Source organism: Oncorhynchus mykiss, chromosome 23 (genome assembly GCF_013265735.2).
Source record: "Oncorhynchus mykiss isolate Arlee chromosome 23, USDA_OmykA_1.1, whole genome shotgun sequence".
Lineage (NCBI taxonomy): Eukaryota > Metazoa > Chordata > Actinopteri > Salmoniformes > Salmonidae > Oncorhynchus > Oncorhynchus mykiss.
Genome location: NC_048587.1, coordinates 18,700,875 through 18,724,153, shown reverse-complemented (window position 1 = coordinate 18,724,153; position 23,279 = coordinate 18,700,875). Strand labels below are relative to the sequence as shown.

Below are 23,279 nucleotides of genomic sequence, written 5' to 3'. Positions count from 1 at the left end.
GTGAGACATCAGGAACCATGGTGGGCCACCATAACCGTTGTCGGATGAAATTCAAGGTCCGAATCCAAGGTCCGGAGCCAGGATGACAGGTGAGTCTTGAGGAATGGGCCCATTCCAGAACAGAAGCAAGGGCAGAGTCTGGGACAAAATCCGGTTAACTGGGTATCGTACTCCCACATCGTAGTTCCTCTCGGCAGGGTTAAGGCGATGGGAAAGGAAGGCGTAGGGATGCAGAGCGTTGGGACAGGACTTCCAGGACGTCCGAGGCGTCAACCTCCACCACGAACTGACTGGACAGGTCCGGATGGATTAAGATGGGGGCTGTAGTGAATAGCTGCTTGAGGTCAGAGAATGCCTGGACAGCTGCTGGAGACCATATGAACGGCACCTTGGGAGAGGCGAGTGCAGAGAGGGGGGAATCAAGGGTGCTTTAACCTCAGATGAAATGACGGTAGAAATTGGCAAACCCCAGCAAACGCTGCAGGTACACTCTGGACGTGGGTTGAGGCCAATCCAACACTGCCCTCACCTTGTCACGGTCCATCTGAACCCTCCCTGCAGCGATGACGCATCCTAGGAAGGAGATGGTGGTGCGATGGAACTCGCACTTCTTCGCCTTCATGAACAGCTGGTTCTCCAGTAGATGCTGGAGGACGTGCTCTTGAGCTGAATGGGCATAGATGGGGATGTCGTCAAGGTAGACAAACAAAAATCGGTGAGAAGATGAGTTGTAGCGGGTAACATTTTTTAACTGTAATGTCATTGAGAACCCGATAGTCGATACACGGACGCAGGGTCTTGTGATTCTTTTCCACAAAGAACAACCCTGTGCTGGCAGGGAAGGAAGAGGGATGCATAAACCCAGCAGTGAGAGAGTCCTCAATATACCCTTCTATCGCTTTGGTCTCCGGACCCAACAGGAAACAAAGTCATCCCCGAGGAGGTGTAGTACCCGGGAGAAGGTTGATGGTGCAGTCATAGGGCCGATGCGGAGGAAGCGAGGTGGCACGGGCCTTGCTGATAAACTCCCGGAGGTCCAGGTATTCCGCGGAACGGCAGAGATGTTCAGGGCTTCTCCCAAGTCCACAGGAAGACGTCCCAGGGCAGGCATTGCCGACTTCAGGCAATACGCATGGCGAAACGGTCTCCAACCCAGGATAGAACCAGTATCCCAGTCGATCAGAGGATTGTGTCTCTGGAGCCAGGAGAACCCCAAAACCACGGGTGCACGAGGGGATTCAATGGGCAGGAACTGCATACTCTCACTGTGATTGCCCAACTCTCTCAGGTTAATGGGAAACGAAGTGTGGGTGACTCTGCCAATAGAGCACCCATCCAACACCCTGATGTCCATGGGAATGGAGAGGGGTTGTGTGGGGATTCCCAGCTCCGACACCAGGGTAGTGTCCATAAAGCTCTCGTTGGCCCCAGAGTCAATGAGCACCCGAAGAGATTTTGACCGGTCACACCCAACAGGGTACCATGGAGAGGGATACGAGCAATGGAGGATAGGAAACTCCCCGTACGGCTCAACAGCGTACTCATACCTACTTGATGAGCCTGGGTTTTTAAGGGCAGGTAGCTAAGAAATATTCCGTAGAGAATCCGTGAAGGAACATGTTGAACAATGCTTCTGAGTTCCAGGCACTCTCAGCCGCCAATGTGTGAAAATCCATGGTGTAGTCTGCCACACTACGAGAGTCTTGACGAAGCTGGAGCAGCTTACGAGCAGCCTCTCTCCCGGACAACGGAGAATCAAACACCTTCCGTACTTTCGCCACGAACTGTTGCTCCCACACCGCCGTAGCCCAGGCGAGGGCCCTCCCGGACATCAGCGTTATGAGGTACGCTATCCTCGAGTGGTCGGAGGGGAACAAAGAAGGCTGCAGAGAAAGCCCTGGCAGGTTCCAGAATCTCCAGCGTGCTCCGGAGGAGGTAAGCGGGGTTCTCGGGACACTAGGGTAGGCTGGGAAGAAACGCCGCTGGTGGAGGGTTTGCTGAGAATCTGGGGGATTACTGGTGTGGCCCGCTGCCTAGTAGGAAATTGCTCTAGCAATGTATCGAACATCTGGTTATGGCATTCTGCCAGGGTATGGTCCCTCCATAAGGCATTGCTGAAATTCCTTGTGTCTTCCAATGGTGGCTCCTTGCTGGGAGACAGCATTGTGGGGCTGGACTGAGTCTGCTGGGTCAGTTATGGCCAGTTCGTACTATCACGACTCGGGATATGACCCAGATGCAGACACAGGAGGCAGATAGTACAATTCTCAGATGATTTATTGTAAACACAGGGCAGGCAAAGGGGAGGTCGAGGACAAGCTGGGGTTCGTGATCAAGTCTGAGTCAGGCAGGTACATGGAAGGCAGGCTCGGGTCAGGGCAGGCAGAGGTTTGTAATTAGGTTAGAGTCAGGCAGGTACAGGACGACAGGTAGGGTGGGGGTCAGGGCAGGCAGAATCGTCAGAACCTGGAAAACTAGGAAACAGAACTTGAGAAAAAGGAAGACGGGACTCGAGCAGGTCCAGATCTAGAATTCGAAATAATGTCACGGGTCTCGTCGGAACTGATATTATTGTCACGGGTCTCGGGTATGTATTATTTTAACTGACTTGTCCTGAAGGGCCCGTACAGATCCAAACAAGACTGCTGCAGTAGAGAGAGGGAGAGACATTTTATAATTTATGCTGCTGCTCTTACTTTTCACAAAAGTGGAATGTAGCGTGTGTAGCTTGATGTTGGCCGTCATCAAAGCAGCAATAGGCTACAGTCATAGAGCCTCTAACCATGTGTGGCAAAAGTTGAGATACACGTACATATACATGTACAAAAATAAGTGGACATCCCCTTCAAATGAGTAGATTCGGCTATTTCAGTTACACCCGTTGCTGACAGGTGTATAAAATCGTGCACACAGCCATGCAATCTCCATCGACAAACACCAGCAGTAGAATGTTCTTAATGAAGAGCCTTGCGAATTTCAACTTGGCACCGTCATAGGATGCCACCTTTCCAACAAGTCAGTTGGTCAAATTTCTGCCCTGCTAGAGCTGTAACGGTTTTCTTTATGAGAAGGAGAGTCGGACCAAAATGCGGCGTGTAGATTACGATCCATGTTTATTGTGACTATAGCAACACGAATCTAAATACAAACAGTGCAAAATAATAAATGTAATGAAAACCGAAACAGCCTAAACTGGTGCAAACTAACACTAAGGACAGGAACAATCACCCACAAACACACAGTGAAACCCAGGCTACCTAAATATGGTTCCCAATCAGAGACAATGACGAACACCTGCCTCTGACTGAGAACCATATCAGGCTGAACATAGAAATAGACAAACAAGACATGAAACATAGAATGCCCACTCAGATCACACCCTGACCAATCAAAACATAGAAAATACAAAGTAAACTATGGTCAGGGCGTGACAGTACCCCCCCCCCCCCCCCCAAGGTGCGGACTCCGGCCGCAAAACCTGAACCTATAGGGGAGGGTCTGGGTGGGCATCTGTCCGCGGTGGCGGCTCTGGCGCTGGACGTGGACCCCACTCCATGACAGTTTTAATCCCCCTCCTAAACGTCCCTAAATAGGTTACCCACCACAATGATAACATGGGACAGAGGGACAGCTCGGGACAGAGGTAACTCGGGACAGATGGGTAGCTCAGCACTGAGAGGAAGCTCAGCACTGAGAAGAAGCTCAGCACTGAGAGGAAGCCCAGGCAGGTAGTAGAAACTACCAGAACCTGGCTGGCTGGCGGTTTCAGCAGATCCTGGTCGACTAGCAGATCTGGGAGAATCTGGTCGACTGGCGGATCTGGGAGAATCTGGTCGACTGGCGGATCTGGGAGAATCTGGTCGACTGGCGGATCTGGGAGAATCTGGTCGACTGGCGGATCTGGGAGAATCTGGTCGACTGGCGGATCTGGGAGAGTCTGGACGACTGGCAGATCTGGAAGAGTCTGGACGACTGGCAGATCTGGAAGAGTCTGGTCGACTGGCAGATCTGGAAGAGTCTGGTCGACTGGCAGATCTGGAAGAGTCTGGTCGACTGGCAGATCTGGAAGAGTCTGGTCGACTGGCAGATCTGGAAGAGTCTGGTCGACTGGCAGATCTGGAAGAGTCTGGACGACTGGCAGATCTGGAAGAGTCTGGTCGACTGGCAGATCTGGAAGAGTCTGGTTGACTGACAGCTCTGGCTGCTCCGTGCTGACTGGCTGCTCCATGCTGACTGGCAGCTCTGGCTGCTCCATGCTGACTGGCTGCTCCATGCTGACTGGCAGCTCTGGCTGCTCCATGCTGACTGGCTGCTCTGGCTGCTCCATGCTGACTGGCTGCTCCGGCTGCTCCATGCTGACTGACTGCTCCATGCTGACTGGCGGCCCTGGCTGCTCCATGCTGACTGGCGGCCCTGGCTGCTCCATGCTGACTGGCGGCCCTGGCTGCTCCATGCTGACTGGCGGCCCTGGCTGCTCCATGCTGACTGGCGGCTCTGGCTGCTCCATGCTAACTGGCAGCTCTGGCGGCTCCTTGCAGACTGGCAGCTCTGGCGGCTCCTTGCAGACTGGCAGCTTTGGCGGCATCCTGCAGAAAGGCAGCTCTGGCGGCTCCTTGCAGACTGGCAGCTCTATGCAGACTGGCAGCTCCTTGCAGACTGGCAGCTCCTTGCAGACTGGCAGCTCCTTGCAGACTGGCTGCTCCTTGCAGACTGGCAGCTCCTTGCAGACTGGCAGCTCCATGCAGACTGGCAGCTCCATGCAGACTGGCAGCTCCTTGCAGACTGGCAGCTCCTTGCAGACTGGCAGCTCCTTGCAAACTGGCAGCTCCTTGCAAACTGGCAGCTCCTTGCAAACTGGCAGCTCCTTGCAAACTGGCAGTTCCGAACAGGCGGGAGACTCCGGCAGCGCTGTAGAGGCGGAAAGCTCTGACAGCGCTAAACAGGCGGGAGACTCCGACAGCGCTGAAGAGGAGGGAGGCTCTGGCAGCGCTGGACAGGCGAGGCGCACTGTAGGCCTGATGCGTGGTGCTGGCACTGGTGGTACTGGGCCGAGGACACGCACAGGAAGCCTGGTGCGGGGAGCTGCTACCGGAGGGCTGGGGTGTGGAGGTGGTACTGGAAAAACCGGACCGTGCAGGCGCACTGGAGCTCTTGAGCACCGAGCCTGCCCAACCTTACCTGGTTGAATGCTCACGGTCGCCCTGCCAGTGCGGCGAGGTGGAATAGCCCGCACTGGGCTATGCAGGCAAACCGGAGACACCGAGCGCAAGGCTGGTGCCATGTAAGCCGGCCCAAGGAGACGCACTGGGGACCAGCTGCGTAGAGCCGGCTTCATGGCATTAGGCTCGACGCTCAATCTAGCCCGGCCGACACGCGGAGCTGGAATATACCGCACCGGGCTATGCACCCGCACTGGAGACACCGTGCGCACCACTGCATAACACGGTGCCTGTCCGGTCTCTCTAGCCCCCCGGTAAGCACAGGGAGTCTGCCCAGGTCTCCTACCTGGCGTAGCCATACTCCCTGTTAGCCCCCCCCAAGAAATTTTTGGGGCTGCCTCTCGGGCTTCCTTGCCAGCCGTGTTCCCTCATATCGCCGGCTCCTCTCTCCGGCTGCCTCTGCTCTCCTAAGTGCCTCCACCTGTTCCCATGGGAGGCGATCTCTTCCAGCCAGTATCTCCTCCCAAGTGTAACAGCCCTTGCCATCTAAAACGTCCTCCCATGTCCATTCCTCTTTACGCTGCTGTTGCTGCCTGTTGACACGCTGCTTGGTCCGTTGGTGGTGGGTGATTCTGTAACGGTTTTCTTTATGAGAAGGAGAGTCGGACCAAAATGCGGCGTGTAGATTACGATCCATGTTTATTGTGACTATAGCAACACGAATCTAAATACAAACAGTGCAAAATAATAAATGTAATGAAAACCGAAACAGCCTAAACTGGTGCAAACTAACACTAAGGACAGGAACAATCACCCACAAACACACAGTGAAACCCAGGCTACCTAAATATGGTTCCCAATCAGAGACAATGACGAACACCTGCCTCTGACTGAGAACCATATCAGGCTGAACATAGAAATAGACAAACAAGACATGAAACATAGAATGCCCACTCAGATCACACCCTGACCAATCAAAACATAGAAAATACAAAGTAAACTATGGTCAGGGCGTGACAAGAGCGGGTCAACTGTAAGTCAAATCAAATGTATTGGTCACATACACATATTTAGCAGATGTTATTGCGGGTGTAGCGAAATGCTTGTGTTCCTAGCTCCAACAGTGCAGTAGTATCTATCAATTCTCAACAATACACAAATCTAAAAGTAAAAGAATGGAATTAAGAAATATACAAATATTAGGATGATCAATGTCGGAATGGCATTGACTAAGTACAGTAGAATAGAATTCAGCATATAAATATGAGATGAAAAAAAACAGTATGTAAACATTATTAAAGTGACTAGTGTTCCATTTTTAAAGTGGCCAGTGATTCCATGTCTATGTACTGTATATAGGTCAGCAGCCTCTAAGGTGCAGGGTTGAGAAGCCGGGTGGTAGCCGGCTAGTGATGGCTATTTAACAGTGTGAGGGTCTTGAGATAGAAGCTGTTTTTCAGTCTCTTGGTCCCAGCTTTGATGCACCTGTACTGACCTCACCTTCTGCCTCCTGGATGATAGCGGGGTGAACAGGCTGTGGCTCGGGTGGTTGATGATATTTTTGGCCTTCCTGTGACATTGGGGGCTGTAGGTGTTCTGGAGGGCAGGCAGTGTGCCCCTGGTGATGCGTTGGGCAGACTGTACCACCCTCTGGAGAGCCCTGCAGTTGCGGGCCGTGCAGATGCCGTACCAGGCGGTGATATAGCCCGACAGGATGCTCTCAATTGTGCATATGTAAAAGTTTCTGAGGGTCTTAGGGGCCAAGCCAAATGTCTTCAGCCTCCTGAGGTTGAAGAGGCGCTGTTGCACCTTCTTCACCACACTGTCTGTGTAGGTGGACCAATTCAGATTGTCCGTGATGTGTACGCCGAGGAACTTGACACTTTCCAGACACTTTCCACCTTCTCCACTGCAATCCCATCAATGTGGATAGGGGTGTGCTCCATCTGCTGTTTTCTGAAGTCCACAATCTGCCCCTTCGTTTTGTTGATAGGAATGCTGTTACTGTTATTGTGAATTGGAAACGTCTAGGAGCAACAACAGCTAAGCCGCGAATTGGTAGACCACACAAGCTCACAGAACGGGACCGGCGACTGCTGAAGCGCTTAGCACATTAAAATGATCTGTCCTTGCTTGCAACACTCACTACTGGGTTCAGACTAATAAAACATTAGTTAGAAAGAGAGAAAGTCCTGAAAACTGTAGGGGAAGTAAGATAGTTTGCTGTTTTTGTTGAATAGCCTAATTAGATGGCAGTAGTGAAGCTGTGTTGATTTCACTTCCTCCGTTAGCCACACATTGAGATGAGTCGAATCTCAAAGAAAACCACACATAATCCTTAATTTTCCAAATGTGCATATTTTAATAATTGATTGTGTTCATCTTGTGTAAGGGAGCTAAACTTGTAAATTGCCTCGTAGGGTTTTATGATAGTGCACTGATAGTTTATTGTGCTTGAGGACCTGCGCTGGTTTAGCCTATTACACTGTTGGCAGAGAGCAGATTGATAAAGTACGTTGAATAATCAGCAGAGCACACTGAGATTGTGTTTTCCCCCTGGATAGACTGTGACTCATTGGGATTAATTGGGTAGTAGCACTATAGATGTGCCTGTGAAAACTCCTGAAGCGGAAACAACAACAGTAACAGTAGCCTCTCATATCTGGACAGATTATTTACTGCCTGTTGTTACTAAGCGTTGAATTGGATAATTTTTGCCAAAAATTCCCAACTAAGACAGAGTGAACTTCAACAGCATGAGCAGAGAGAAAAAGGCTTGCCAGAATATGACACATGGCACTCCAGTCTTTTATCCCACAGTCTATTTATGCTAATTGTTCCACTGCGTATTTTTGTTATCTTTCCAGAGATCCTATTTCTTCCTCAAGGCTCTCTATCGCTTCTTTTGCATTGCTTGTGTTTTCTTCTATTTTGTTTAGGGGAGCTCTCTGATTGGATGCCTTTATCAAGCTTTTAGGACCTTGTTTCCATTTCCCTTTGCATTGCCATTGTGGGGAGCATGGAAACCAGGCTGTTTCTGGGGAGAATAACACTGGCCTACATCTAGCTGGTCTTAATATTGAAGCAAACAGTCTATAAATGAATCAGTACTTTTTGTATTCCTTTTCTATTAGTCTCTGTATTGCTATTACACTGTTATTACAATATGTGCCTCAGTGGCTGATGTAGCATACCATACCGTTCCCTAGTCACAGGATCAGGATGTCCCCCTGTTTCACACTGCAGGATTAAAGGATGAAACAGATTAAGAATTATATCATAATTATCATCACCTTCCACTGCTCTGAAAACGCTTGGCCGGTGACAGATGAGTGACATCCACTATGTGTCCAGATCCCAGATTTTTATGAGACTGTAGGCTAATGAAAGGAAAATGGTGTGGGCCGGATACGGAATTAGCTTTATAATGAGTCACAAGTTCACATGACAAATCAATCATGACATTGGCCTTTCTAGCAGCTCTGAATTTAGTCATACAATGTGAGATGTATGGTAAATTTGTGTTCAGTCAAAGACCTATCACAGGAATTTCTAAACATTTTTATTATCCAAATGACAGTTTCTGGTGATTTAGACCTAGATTAAGTAGAATTTTGCTTGAAACTATCAAATGGTTCATTGATGTTTAGCATACAGAACATGTCTGATATCCCTCCTGCTAATGGGAAATCATATTATTGCTATTTGTAGTATTTGAGTGACAGTATTAGGAGTCCACTCAAAACATTGAGTGTTAAAATGACTTATTGCTACTCAATGCATCTAAGCAACAAGTAGGCTATGAAATATTGATATTTATTAGCCACTCACAGACCCTTGACTGTTTATAGACTTGTTATTTACCTGCTAGAAAGTACAATTAATGGCAGAGATCCATCATCAATAACTGTTGTGTGTACTTACGCCCTCACCATACTAGAAGTCGACCGATTATGATTTTTCAACGCCGATACCGATACCGATTATTGGAGGACCAAAAAAGCCGATACCGACTCTGGGTTCGCTCCCAGGCTCTGTCGCAACCGGCTGCGACCGGGAGGTCCGTGGGGCGACGCACAATTGGCCTAGCGTCGTCCGGGTTAGGGAGGGTTTGGCCGGTAGGGATATCCTTGTCTCATCGCGCACCAGCGACTCCTGTGGCGGGCCGGGCGCAGTGCATGCTAACCAAGGTTGCCAGGTTCACGGTGTTTCCTCCGATACATTGGTGCGCCTGGCTTCCGGGTTGGATGCGCGCTGTGTTAAGAAGCAATGCGGCTTGGTTGGGTCGGAGGACGCATTACTTTCGACCTTCATCTCTCCCGAGCCCGTACGGGAATTGTAGCGATGAGACAAGATAGTAGCTACTAACATTTGGATACCACGAAATTGGGGAGAAAAAGGGGGGTAAAATAAAAAAAAATGTAAAGTAAAAAAGAATGCAAAAACAAAGTGTTGGAGAAAAAAGTAAAAGTGCAATATGTGCCATGTAAGAAAGCTAATGTTTAAGTTCCTTGCTCAGAGAACATATGAAAGCTGGTGTTTCCTTTTAACATGAATCTTCAATATTCCCAGGTAGGAAGTTTTAGGTTGTAGTTATTATAGGAATATTTCCCTCTATACCATTTGTATTTCAGTATCCTTTGACTATTGTATGTTCTTATAGGCACTTTAGTATTGCCAGTGTAACAGTATAGCTTCCGTCCCTCTCCTCGCTCCTCCCTGGGCTCGAACCAGGAACACAACGACAACAGCCACCCTCGAAGCATCGTTACCCATGCAGAGCAAGGGGAACAATGTCACGTTCTGACCATAGTTCTTTTGTGTTTTCTTTGTTTTAGTGTTGGTCAGGACGTGAGCTGAGTGGGCATACTATTTTTTGTGTTTCTATGTTGGGTTTGTTGTTTGGCCTGATATGGTTCTCAATCAGAGGCAGGTGTTTGTCATTGTCTCTGATTGGGAACCATATTTAGGTAGCCTGTTTTGTGTTGGGTTTTGGGGGTGGTTGTCTTCTGTCTTTGTGTCTATGCACCAGATAGGACTGTTTTCACATTTGTTGTTTTGTAATTTGAAGTGTTCGGTTTGGATTACTATTGAACATGTTGAACACTAACCAGGCTGCATTTTGGTCCTCCTCTCCTTCAACGGAAGAAAACCGTTACAAACAGTCACCCCAAGGCTCAGAGCGAGTGATGTTTGAAACGCTATTAGCGCGCGCTAACTAGCCAGCCATTTCACATCGGTTACACCAGCCTCATCTCGGGAGTTGAAAGGCTTGAAGTCATAAACAGCGCAATGCTTGACGCACAAAGAAGAGCTGCTGGCAAAGTGCCCTAAAGTGCTGTTGAATGAATGTTTACGCGCCTGCTTCTGCCTACCACCGCTCAGTCAGATACTTAGATACGTGTATGCTTGTATGCTCAGTCAGATTATATGCAACATAGGTCACGCTAGATAACGTCTAGTAATATCATCGACCATGTGTAGTTAACTAGTGATTATGATTGATTGTTTTTTATAAGATAAGTTTAATGCTAGCTAGCAACTTACTTTGGCTTACTGCATTCGCGTAACAGGCAGTCTCCTTGTGGAGTGCAGGTCGTTATTGTGTAGTTAACTGTAAATTTGCAAGATTGGATCCCCCGAGCTGACAATGTGAAAATCTGTCGTTCTGCCCCTGAACGAGGCAGTTAACCCACCGTTCCTAGGCCGTCATTGAAAATAAGAATGTGTTCTTAACTGACTTGATAGTTAAATAAAGATTAAATAAAGGTGTAAAAAAATATTTTTAAAAACTGCAAAATCGGTGTCCAAAAATACCGACTTCCGATTGTTATGAAAACTTGAAATCGGCCCTAATTAATCGGCCATTCCAATTAATCGGTCGACCTCTACACCATACATTTGAAGCGCTGACTCAATGAGTCCTAATGTGTGAGATGGATATTAAAATGATTTAGATTGAGCTTGTCCAAATAGCTATTTTTGAATGGGGCCGGTAGCAAACAGCAGTATCACATATGTATTCAAGTCTTATACAGTGTTATGTCTTTCAGTCTGTGTCGCTGACTATGGGGAGTTGAGGGCACATTTTTCATAGCATTTAGCATTACAAAATGCTTGTTGCATATTTAAAAGCGAAAAACACCTAAGAAGCCATCTTTTCAGGAGACTGAAAAGATGCATTGACGACGTCGTCCCCACAGTGACTCTACGTACATATCCCAACCAGAAGCCATGGATTACAGGCAACATCTGCATCGAGCTAAATGCTAGAGCTGCCGCTTTCAAGGAGCAGGAGACTAATCCGGACGCTTATAAGAAATCCCACTATGCCTTCAGACGAACCATCAAACAAGCAAAGCATCAATACAGGATTAATATTGTATCCTACTACACCGGCTCTGACTCTCTTTGAATGTGGCAGGGCTTGAAAACTATTACAGACTACACAGGGAAACGCAGACGCGAGCTACTCAGTGACGCGAGCCTATCAGACGAGCTAAATGCCTTTTATGCTCGCTTCGAGGCAAGCAGCAATGAAGCATGCACGAGAGCACCAGCTGTTCTGGATGACTGTGTGATAACGCTCTCGGTAGCCAATGTTACCAAAACCTTTAAACAGGTCGACATTCACAAAGCCGCTGGGTCAGATGGATTACCAGGACGTGTACTCAAAGCATACGCGGACCAACTGTCAAGTGTCCTCACTGACATGTTCAATATCTTCCTGACCGAGTCTGTAATATCTACATGTTTCAAGCAGACCACCATAGTCCCTGTGCCCAAGGAAGCAAAGGTAAGCTGCCTAAATGATTACCGCCCCGTGGCACTCACGTCAGTAGCCATGAAGTGCTTTGAAAGGCTGGTCATGGCTCACATCAACAGCATCCTCCCAGACACCCTAGACCCACTCCAATTCGCATACCACCCCAACAGATCCACAGATGAAGCAATCTCAATCGCACTCCACACTGCCCTTTCTCACCTGGACAAAAGGAACATCTATGTGAGAATGCTGTTCACTGACTAAAGATCAGCGTTCAACACCATAGTGCCCACGAAGCTCATCACTATACTAAGGACTCTGGGACTAAACACCTCCCTCTGTAACTGGATTCTGGACATCTTGACGGGCCGCCCCCAGTTGGTGAGAGTAGGCAACACCACATCTTCGACGCTGATCCTTAACACTGGGGCCCTCAGGTGTATGTACTTGGTCCCCTCCTGTATTCCCTGTTCACCCATGACTCCGGGACCAAACACGACTCCAACACCATCATTAAGTTTGCTGACGACACAACAGTGGTAGGCCTGATCACCGACAACAATGAGACTGCCTATAGGGAGGAGGTCAGAGAACTGGCAGTGTGGTGCCAGGACAACAACCTCTCCCTCAATGTGAGCAAGACAAAGGAGCTGATCGTGGACTACAGGAAAAGGCGGGCCGAACAGGCCCCCATTAACATCGACAGGGCTATAGTGGATCGGGTCGAGAGTTTCAAGTTACTTGGTGTCCACATCACCAACGAACTATCATGGTCCAAACATACCAATACAGTCATGAAGAGGGCACGACAAAACCTTTTCCCCCTCAGGAGACTGAAAAGATTTGGCATGGGTCCCCAGATCCTCAAAAGGTTTTACAGCTGCACCATTGAGAGCATGGTTGCATCACCGCCTGGTATGGCAACTGCTCGGCATCTGACCGTAAGGTGTTATAGAGGGTAGTGCGAACGGCCCAGTACAGCTTGGGGCCAAGTTGGACCCATCCAGGACCCATACAATAGGCGGTGTTAGAGGAAAGCCCATAAAATTGTCAGAGATTGGAGTGATTGGAGTCACCCAAGTTATAGACTGTTTTCTCTGCTGCTGCACGGCAAGTGGTACCGGAGCGCCAAGTCTAGAACCAAAAGGCTCCTCAACAGCTTCTACCCCCAAGCCATAAGACTGCTAAACAATTAGTAAAATCTCCACTGGATAATTGACATTGACCTCACCTCCCTTTTTACACTGCTGCTACTCACTGTTTATTATCTATGCATAGTCACTTCACCCCCACCTACATGTACAAATGACATCAACTAGCCTGTACCCCCGCACACTGACTCGGTACCGGTGCTCCCTGTACAAAGCCTTGTTATTGTTATTCTTATTGTGTTACTTTTTATTATTACTTTTTATTTTAGTCTACATGGTAAATATTTTCTTAACACTTCTTGAACTGCACTTTTGGTTAAGGGCTTATAAGTAAGCAATTCACGGTAAAGTCTACACTTGTTGTATTTGGTGCGTGTGACAAATAAAGTTTCATTTGATTTGGTTTGAAACATACATGTTAATGTTAAAACTGGGTCTTAGAAGTTTCTGTTTTCCACAGTTCCCTTTATACTGAAGCACAGAGTGAATTCTTCACCTTACGTAATGCTTTGTGTATCTCAGCGCGTGTAGAGGCAATGTAAACAGACTCATTGTATGGCGAGCCCTGTCAAGTTCAGTGTGTTTTCTTTTTTTCCTGGGAGCCCCGCTGAGTGTCTGTCTCTTTAATAAGTGTAGGGAGGGAAGGGGAGGTGGGAGGGGCTTCCTAAGGAAACAGGTGTGTGCTGACAGGGATGATGTCCTTGTTTCAGTGTCACCTGGGAAGACCTACATTGTAGCGGATCCATTATCACAGCTCACAGCTGGTAGAGAGACCAGAGTGCAGATGCCTCCCAGGCAGCATGTTGATATAAGTAAGTAAAAAAAAAGTGTTGCCTGTTAATTGAAACTGCACATTTGTCAAGGTAAGGGGTTGTCTTACACCCGGGATAGCCTGACAGTATGTTTCTCTTCCAGTAATCGCTTGTGGGACATGAATAGCGTATTTTTGGGGAAAGCATATTTTAGTCATAAGTATAGGTGGGATGACTACAGCTGTCTCCTGAATAAGTAACTGAATGCAAATGTGAGTGTTCAACCTAATTCAAAAATATTATTTTCAGACTTAATGTTCTTTATGCCCCTTAAAATAGTAACCTGAAGTAGATCAGTACATGGGCCAGCTGCAGTACCCACACAATGCTCCCAGCTCACTGTACTGGGCTTCATCCAAGATCTGATTATTTGCATATTAGTAAATGTATGAAAACGTGGAAGCCAAGGAATTTCTTCCCCAATCTCAATGTTGAAAACTCTTTGTTGAGAGACGCCTGCTGAGTCTATTGTCCCATTATTGTGATGAATATGGTAATATCGTTTCCTTACATTTACATACAGAGAGGAAACTAGGACACTAGGCAACTTCCCCTTGAAAAAGTGCCTCATGGGAAACCTTGAAAGAGTCTCTATGTCTGTGTAACTCAAATGACTGAGAATTTATGCAAAAGAGTCAGAGGAAAACTCCACTATAGTCTTCTGTGTTTGCTCTGAATGATAAGGTACCTGCCAGAAGGACAAGTGTTTTAGTTAGGCCTAATAGTAAGGCCTTTGGGGCTCCCGAGTGGCGCAGCGGTCTAAGGCACTGCATCTCAGTGCTAGAGGTGTCACTACAGACCCTGGTTCAATTCCAGGCTGTAACCACAACCGGCTGAGATTGGGAGTCCCATAGGGCGGTGTACAATTGGCCCAGCGTCGTCCGGGTTAGGTTTTAGCCGGGGTAGGCCGTCATTTTAAATAAGAATTTGTTCTTAACTGACTTGCCTAGTTAAATAAAAGTTTATTTAAATAGAAATAATAGGTTTGTTGTCTGTCATTTAGCTTATAATTGTTATGGAGCAGGGTGGTATTGAGTGACTGAGAACAGACCCAGGGTGTGTGTTTAGATACCATCATATGACACGAGGAGTTAACAGTGTTTCAGCCACGGTGGCTGACTAAGAGCTAGGTCGCATGATGTCATTCAGGAAGTGGAGTCTGTGGACACAGTAAAATAAGGTACTGTACTGTAGGTCTACGGTATCATGGGTCCTTTCACAGAGTCATATGACACATATCTCTGTTTGCAACGCTTGAGAGAAGTTAACCTGCTCATTTATTTTTTCCAAAAGCAGAACTAGGATGAGTCAGAGATGAGTTAGTATTTTTTATGACATTTTACTGTGAAATTACAGTCCACTTACTTGCTTATTTTGTTTAGTAAAAATCCCCTCATTTTTGTTTCCTCACACGGTTGTTACTATTAATAATTTTGAATGTCCAAGTATTGGATTTTTATGACACAAAAGGTTCTGTGTTTCTGTTATTACATAGCGGCATATGGGCATTTCAAGTATGCTTTTCTAAGTTAACTGGAACAAACTTGTACAGCATGAAAACAACCAACATCCATCCTCTCTCCCACACACATACACACGCACACAAACACATATTTGTCCTGAGGGAATTTCCTGAATGCCGAGTTGAAAAAGCAAAACAAAATTCTTATTCATTGGTCTGGATGTGGACCCCCCTTTGTTAGCGGGCCGAGTGGGGGCCTTTGGTGAAGAGGAAGCCCATGTTTGTACAGAAAGCCAGTGCATTGTTATGGGGCATAATTCTTTGTTTTCAAATAACAGCTATTGTCTTCTGAATGAATGGCCTGTTGTTGGAAAGTGTTCTAATTCCCAAATCAAAGCTTGCTTTCAGAGTCCCTTTTAATCTTTATTTGAAGTAACCAATGCTTTTCTTGGAATAGGGGACTCTTCTCTGTAACAGTTCTCACAGGACACATAGTAGTGTTCACACGGTACACGTTGTTTTCTGGGTTGTGCGTGTGATGTTCTCTGGGCTTTATTTCATAAATGTGCAGATTAGAGGCTGTGTTGCAGCCTTCAAAAGTGTATATTTGATCCTAGTGATGCAGATAAAGAGTTGGAGCAGGCACCTGTTGCTCTGTAAATGAGCTGGAAAGGGATCAAAAGTCGACCAATCTTCTCAAAATACAAGCCCCCAACAAAGGATGAAAGCAAAGATTTTTTAAACTAAACCAAGATGGACCACAGCCTGTTGTTTCAAACGGGAACAAATGAGTCAGAGTGGGCAGAACAAGCAAGGAGGTGGGCAGAGCCAAGCACTAGCTAGCAAGATCCTATTAGTGTGTTTTAGTACAGATTTGCATATTTATGTTGGGGAACACCTACTCTGTAGAGTGCACGTGATCAATTACTCAATTTGCCTTTGCACTCCTTCAAAACAAGGCCATTTTTAAAAACTTCTCCAAAGGGCTATGTCTACAAAACTTAGTCCACTCTGTTCGTAATCGATTTTAGTTTTGGGACTGAACTGTATTGAGATCAAATGTTTCATTGATGAGAAAATGTGTAGAGTGTTGGCCAAAATCCATCTCTTTCCGTCTTCTCCCACTGCCGGCCACTTGGCTTCTTCTCACTACCATATTTGGTAGTGAGTGTCAACGCCAAGCGGATGCTTCACATTTATGCATCTTGTGAAATATCTGTATCATTGTTCTGTCTGTGATGAAAGCTTAGAACAGAGTCGAATAGCCTTTTTTTCATGATCACATTGATTCACACAAGTGTGGCTTTTTCAATCATACTATTGTTGTTCTCAGAGAACTATGAGAAATGTTACACACAAAGTAGCCTAATGTGACTTATCATGGATCAGATTATGTTGATGAATAGTGACCATGTTCCTAGTGCGAACACTGACTTCCTAGCATTAACTCCATGTGTTTTCTCAATAGTTAGAAATATTTTGGCCTCCTTTCACACCACATATAACGCTTTCTATACTCTGGTGCTAGGGAATTGTAGCAAGGAGAGTGTAGTATTTGTTGATTTAACAAGATTACTGTCTTTAACCAATCCAAATCAAATCAAATTGTATTTGTCACATGCGCCGAATACAATAGGCGTAGACTTTACAGTGAAATGCTTACTTACAAGCCCTTTCCCAATGATGCAGAGTAAAAAACAGAAAAATAAATAAATAACACAATAGGAATAAAAATACACAGAAGCTATATACAGGGAGTACCAGTACCATATCAATGTGCAGGGGTAGGAGGTAATTGAGGTAGATATGTACATCAGTGGAGGCTGGTGGAAGGAGCTATAGGAAGACAGGCTCATTGTAATGGCTTGGATGGAATAAATGGAATGGATTCCATATGTTTGATGTGTTTGATACCGTTCCATTAATTAAATTCCAGCCTTTACAATGAGCCCGCCCTCCTATAGCTCCTCCCACCAGCCTCCACTGGTGCCAATGTATACTTGTGTTAATTTATATAGGTCACTTAGTGTGTGTGTGTGTGTGTGTGTGTGTGTGTGTGTGGTGTGTGTGTGTGTGTGTGTGTGTGTGTGTGTGTGTGTGTGTGTGTGTGATGTGTTTGTGTGCTCAGGCGTGCGTATGGTCTTGTCTTCCAAATCTCACCAGTGGGAGCACCCTGCTGTTGTAATCCAATTACGGGAGCATAAGCGATTTGTTAGACAGTTTTCATAATGGAACAGTTTCCCAATCAACGCTGATGTACATACAGTTGAAGTCGGAAGTTTACATACACCTTAGCCAAATACATTTAAACTCAGTTTCCAAATACATTTAAACTCAGTTTTTCACAAATTCTGACATTTAATCCTAGTAAAAATTCCCTGTCTTAGGTCAGTTAGGATCACCACTTTATTTTAAGAATGTGAAATGTCAGAATAATAGTAGAGAGAATGATTTATTTCAGCTTGTATTTCTTTCATCACATTCCCAGTGGGTCAGAAGTTTACATACACTCAATTAGTATTTGGTAGCATTGCCTTTAAATTGTTTAACTTGGCTCAAATGTTTCGGGTAGCCTTCCACAAGCTTCCCATAATAAGTTGGGTGAATTTTGGCCCATTCCCCCTGACAGAGCTGGTGTAACTGAGTCAGGTTTGTAGGCCTCCTTGCTCGCACCCGCTTTTTCAGTTCTGTCCACACATTTTCTGTAGGATTGAGGTCAGGGCTTTGTTATGGCCACTCCAATACCTTGACTTTGTTGTCCTTAAGCCATTTTGCCACAACTTTGGAAGTATGCTTGGGGTCATTGTCCATTTGGAAGACCCATTTGCGACCAAGCTTTAACTTTAACTGACGTCTTGAGATATTGCTTCAATATATCCTCATAATTTTCCTTCCCTCATGATGCCATCTATTTTGTGAAGTGCACCAGCCCCTCTTGCAGAAATGCACCCCCACAACATGATGCTGCCACCCCTGTGCTTCACGGTTGGGATGGTGGTCTTCGGCTTGCAAGCCTCCCCCTTTTTCCTCCAAACATAACGATGGTCATTATGACCAAACAGTTCTATTTTTGTTTCATCAGACCAGAGGACATTTCTCCAAAAAGTATGATCTTTGTCCCCATGTGCAGTTGCAAACTGTAGTCTGGCTGTTTTTATGGTGGTTTTGGAACGGTGGCTTTTTCCTTGCAGAGCGGCCTTTCAGGTTATGTTGATATAGGACTCGTTTTACTGTGGATATACAGTGCCTTGCGAAAGTATTCGGCCCCCTTGAACTTTGCGACCTTTTGCCACATTTCAGGCTTCAAACATAAAGATATAAAATTGTATTTTTTTGTGAAGAATCAACAACAAGTGGGACACAATCATGAAGTGGAACGACATTTATTGGATATTTCAAACTTTTTTAACAAATCAAAAACTGAAAAATTGGGCGTGCAAAATTATTCAGCCCCCTTAAGTTAAATACTTTGTAGCGCCACCTTTTGCTGCGATTACAGCTGTAAGTCGCTTGGGGTATGTCTCTATCAGTTTTGCACATCGAGAGACTGACATTTTTTCCCATTCCTCCTTGCTAAACAGCTCAAGCTCAGTGAGGTTGGATGGAGAGCATTTGTGAACAGCAGTTTTCAGTTCTTTCCACAGATTCTCGATTGGATTCAGGTCTGGACTTTGACTTGGCCATTCTAACACCTGGATATGTTTATTTTTGAACCATTCCATTGTAGATTTTGCTTTATGTTTTGGATCATTGTCTTGTTGAAAGACAAATCTCCGTCCCAGTCTCAGGTCTTTTGCAGACTCCATCAGGTTTTCTTCCAGAATGGTCCTGTATTTGGCTCCATCCATCTTCCCATCAATTTTAACCATCTTCCCTGTCCCTGCTGAAGAAAAGCAGGCCCAAACCATGATTCTGCCACCACCATGTTTGACAGTGGGGATGGTGTGGTCAGCTGTGTTGCTTTTACGCCAAACATAACGTTTTGCATTGTTGCCAAAAAGTTCAATTTTGGTTTCATCTGACCAGAGCACCTTCTTCCACATGTTTGGTGTGTCTCCCAGGTGGCTTGTGGCAAACTTTAAACAACACTTTTTATGGATATCTTTAAGAAATTGCTTTCTTCTTGCCACACTTCCATAAAGGCCAGATTTGTGCAATATACTACTGATTGTTGTCCTATGGACAGAGTCTCCCACCTCAGCTGTAGATCTCTGCAGTTCATCCAGAGTGATCATGGGCCTCTTGGCTGCATCTCTGATCAGTCTTCTCCTTGTATGAGCTGAAAGTTTAGAGGGACGGCCAGGTCTTGGTAGATTTGCAGTGGTCTGATACTCCTTCCATTTCAATATTATCGCTTGCACAGTGCTCCTTGGGATGTTTAAAGCTTGGGAAATCTTTTTGTATCCAAATCCGGCTTTAAACTTCTTCACAACAGTATCTCGGACCTGCCTGGTGTGTTCCTTGTTCTTCATGATGCTCTCTGCGCTTTTAACGGACCTCTGAGACTATCACAGTGCAGGTGCATTTATACGGATTCTTGATTACACACAGGTGGATTGTATTTATCATCATTAGTCATTTAGGTCAACATTGGATCATTCAGAGATCCTCACTGAACTTCTGGAGGGAGTTTGCTGCACTGAAAGTAAAGGGGCTGAATAATTTTGTACGCCCAATTTTTCAGTTTTTGATTTGTTAAAAAAGTTTTAAATATCCAATAAATGTCGTTCCACTTCATGATTGTGTCCCACTTGTTGTTGATTCTTCACAAAAAAATACAGTTTTATAGCTTTATGTTTGAAGCCTGAAATGTGGCAAAAGGTCGCAAAGTTCAAGGGGGCCGAATACTTTCGCAAGGCACTGTAGATACTTTTGTACCTGTTTCCTCCAGCATCTTCACAAGGTCCTTTGCTGGTTGTTCTGGAATCGCACCAAAGTACGTTCATCTCTAGGAGACAGAATGCGTCTCCTCCCTGAGCAGTATGACGGCTGCGTGGTCCCATGGTGTTTATACTTGCGTACTGTTGTTTGTACAGATGAATGTGGTATCTTCAGGCGTTTGTAAATTTCTCCCAAGGATGAACCAGACTTGTGGAGGTCTACAATTTTGGCTGATTTCTTTTGATTTTCCCATGATGTCAAGCAAAGAGGCACTGAGTTTGAAGGTAGGCCTTGAAATAGATCCAGAGGTACACCTCCAATTGACTCAAATTATGTCATTTAGCTTATCAGAAGCTTTTTATGCCATCACATCATTTTCTGGAATTTTCCAAGCTGTTTAAAGGCACAGTCAATTTAGTGTATGTAAATTTCTGACCCACTGGAATTGTGATACAGTGAATTATAAGTGAAATCGTCTGTCTGTAAGCAATTGTTGGAAAAATTACTTGTGTCATGCACAAAGTAGATGTCCTATCCGACTTGCCAAAACTATAGTTTGTTAACGAGAAATTTGTGGAGTGGTTGAAAAACGAGTTTTATTGACTCCAACCTAAGTGTATGTAAACTTCCGACTTCAACTGTATAAAAAGCTAATGGTGTGTGTGTGTGTGTGTGTCTGTGTGGGTTTGTGTGAGAGTCAGTGTAGAGTCTTGTGAGTGTGCATAGGCAGTACAAAACAAGGTCAAGGACACACAGTCCGATCGTGACGCTGCATGGAAGAACCTATAAGTTGTATATCCATAGCGTCAGTCAGCTAAGTCTCTGTAAGTGTAAAGCATAGAATATTAGAGCTTTTCAAGTCTCTTTGTGAAGTTTTGCAAATGTCCCTTGCGATTTCTGTTTCAATTGCAGTGGAACTTTCATCCCTTTATTAAAACGTTTCAAGTAAAGCCTCACACCCTGAGGGTTCCCACAACTATTAATCCGGCAATTTAAAGTTTAATGTTGGCCGGTCTCTCTCCTCCCTTCCTTCCTCTGTGGAATTTACAGAAAATCATCCTCCACCTTTTTAGTCATGCACAGTTTCGGGTGAAATTTGTTTTCTGTCATGTTGTGTGAATCAACTCACGCTTTCATCACTGACTCCTCTCAAAGGTCAACATCTTGTTATGGTCTCTCTCTCTCTGTTGGACATTTACCACCTTTAAAAACAACCACTTTGGGGTCCTTCTTTCGAAGGACATTGCTCAAACTCCGATTGAGCAATGTGACTGTGTTATCGCATCAGTGACACACAGGCACTGTGATAGCTTTAATCCAAAACAGAGAAACTGCAGTGTTAATTCATTTCTAATGAGCACCACTTCATACTATTTATATCGAGAAAGGCATACTCTCAGAAATAAAGGTTTAGATTTGTTCTTAAAGGGGTACAACCACTTGTCACTGGGGTGGTATCCTGTAAGGTCATCCTTTATACCTTTCAGTTATAGGTACATAATTGCACCCCAGGTCCTACCTCAGATAGTACCTTTTTAAGGTAAATAAAAAACATGCTTTTAGAAAGGGTACAATTTGTCTTTATAGGGAATCACCACACTGACAAAGCCATATGTTTCTAGTAAGTGACAAAAATGTACCTCTACCATGGCCACAAAAATTGGTACAACACTTCTACTCACGGGTGGCCAAAAATAACAAACTGATTGCCACACCCCCACTAAACCATGCCTCCAATATAATTTCCCAGTGTGCTTTGCCTTTTTGAGTCCCAGCCCTAATGTATTTGTTAATACAGACATGGTTGTTGAATTAATCAATCAATCAATCAATGTACATGCAAAAATACAGATATTAAAAACAATTCTTAAAACACAACCTCCAGTATAGAATACTGGGAAATATGATAATGATAATGATTATGGTACATATGTGCCTTTTTAGGGTACCACCCCAAAGCCGTTAATTCCTTTAAGGTGGCAAAAAATAAGTTTATACACAGAAAAACAGAAATGTACCTTCACAACGTACCTCTTTTTTTTGAGAGTGAGAGTGAGATTATTGTACCTTTTTGTATTCAAAATATTTAGATTTTTTTTTTTACAATTATACTCTTTATCTCTCTGGGACCAAAGTAACAAAGCCTACCATCAGTAACACACTACGCCGCCAGGGACTCAAATCCTGCAGTGCCAGACGTGTCCCCCTGCTTAAGCCAGAACATGTCCAGGCCCGTCTGAAGTTTGCTAGAGAGCATTTGGATGATCCAGCAGAAGATTGGGAGTATGTCATATGGTCAGATGAAACCAAAATATAACTTTTTGGTAAAAACTCAACTCGTCATGTTTGGAGGACAAAGAATGCTGAGTTGCATCCAAAGAACACCATACCTACTGTGAAGCATGGGGGTGGAAACATCATGCTTTGGGGCTGTTTTTCTGCAAAGGGACCAGGACGACTGATCTGTGTAAAGGAAAGAATGAATGGGGCCATGTATCGTGAGATTTTGAGTGAAAACCTCCTTCCATCAGCAAGGGCATTGAAGATGAAACGTGGCTGGGTCTTTCAGCATGACAATGATCCCAAACACACCGCCCGGGCAACGAAGGAGTGGCTTCGTAAGAAGCATTTCAAGGTCCTGGAGTGGCCTAGCCAGTCTCCAGATCTCAACCCCATAGAAAATCTTTGGAGGGAGTTGAAAGTCCATGTTGCCCAGCAACAGCCCCAAAACATCACTGCTCTAGAGGAGATCTGCATGGAGGAATGGGCCAAAATACCAGCAACAGTGTGTGAAAACCTTGTGAAGACTTACAGAAAACGTTTGACCTCTGTCATTGCCAACAAAGGGTATATAACAAAGTATTGAGATAAACTTTTGTTATTGACCAAATACTTATTTTCCACCATAATTTGCTAATAAATTCATTAAAAATCCTACAATGTGATTTTCTGGATTTTTTCCCTCATTTTGTCTGTCATAGTTGAAGTGTACATATGATGACGATTACAGGCCTCTCTCATCTTTTTAAGTGGGAGAACTTGCACAAT

The 23,279-nt window shown here is 45.3% G+C and overlaps 1 protein-coding gene across 4 annotated transcripts in view; it reads left to right on the top strand.

Annotated features, from left to right (window-relative positions):
* LOC110502387 (inactive ubiquitin carboxyl-terminal hydrolase 54) overlaps positions 1–23,279 on the top strand; it is a 113,988-nt gene that overhangs the window by 14,143 nt on the left and 76,566 nt on the right. Inside the window, exon 1 of one of the 4 annotated variants that reach the window (XM_036959695.1) lies at positions 13,754–13,888. The exons of 2 other annotated variants lie outside the window; for them this stretch is intronic. The gene's annotated coding sequence lies outside the window, so the exon portion shown is untranslated. Of the gene's footprint in view, positions 1–13,753; positions 13,889–23,279 lie in introns of those variants that run through there. One more of the 4 variants, XM_036959694.1, reaches the window with a different exon arrangement.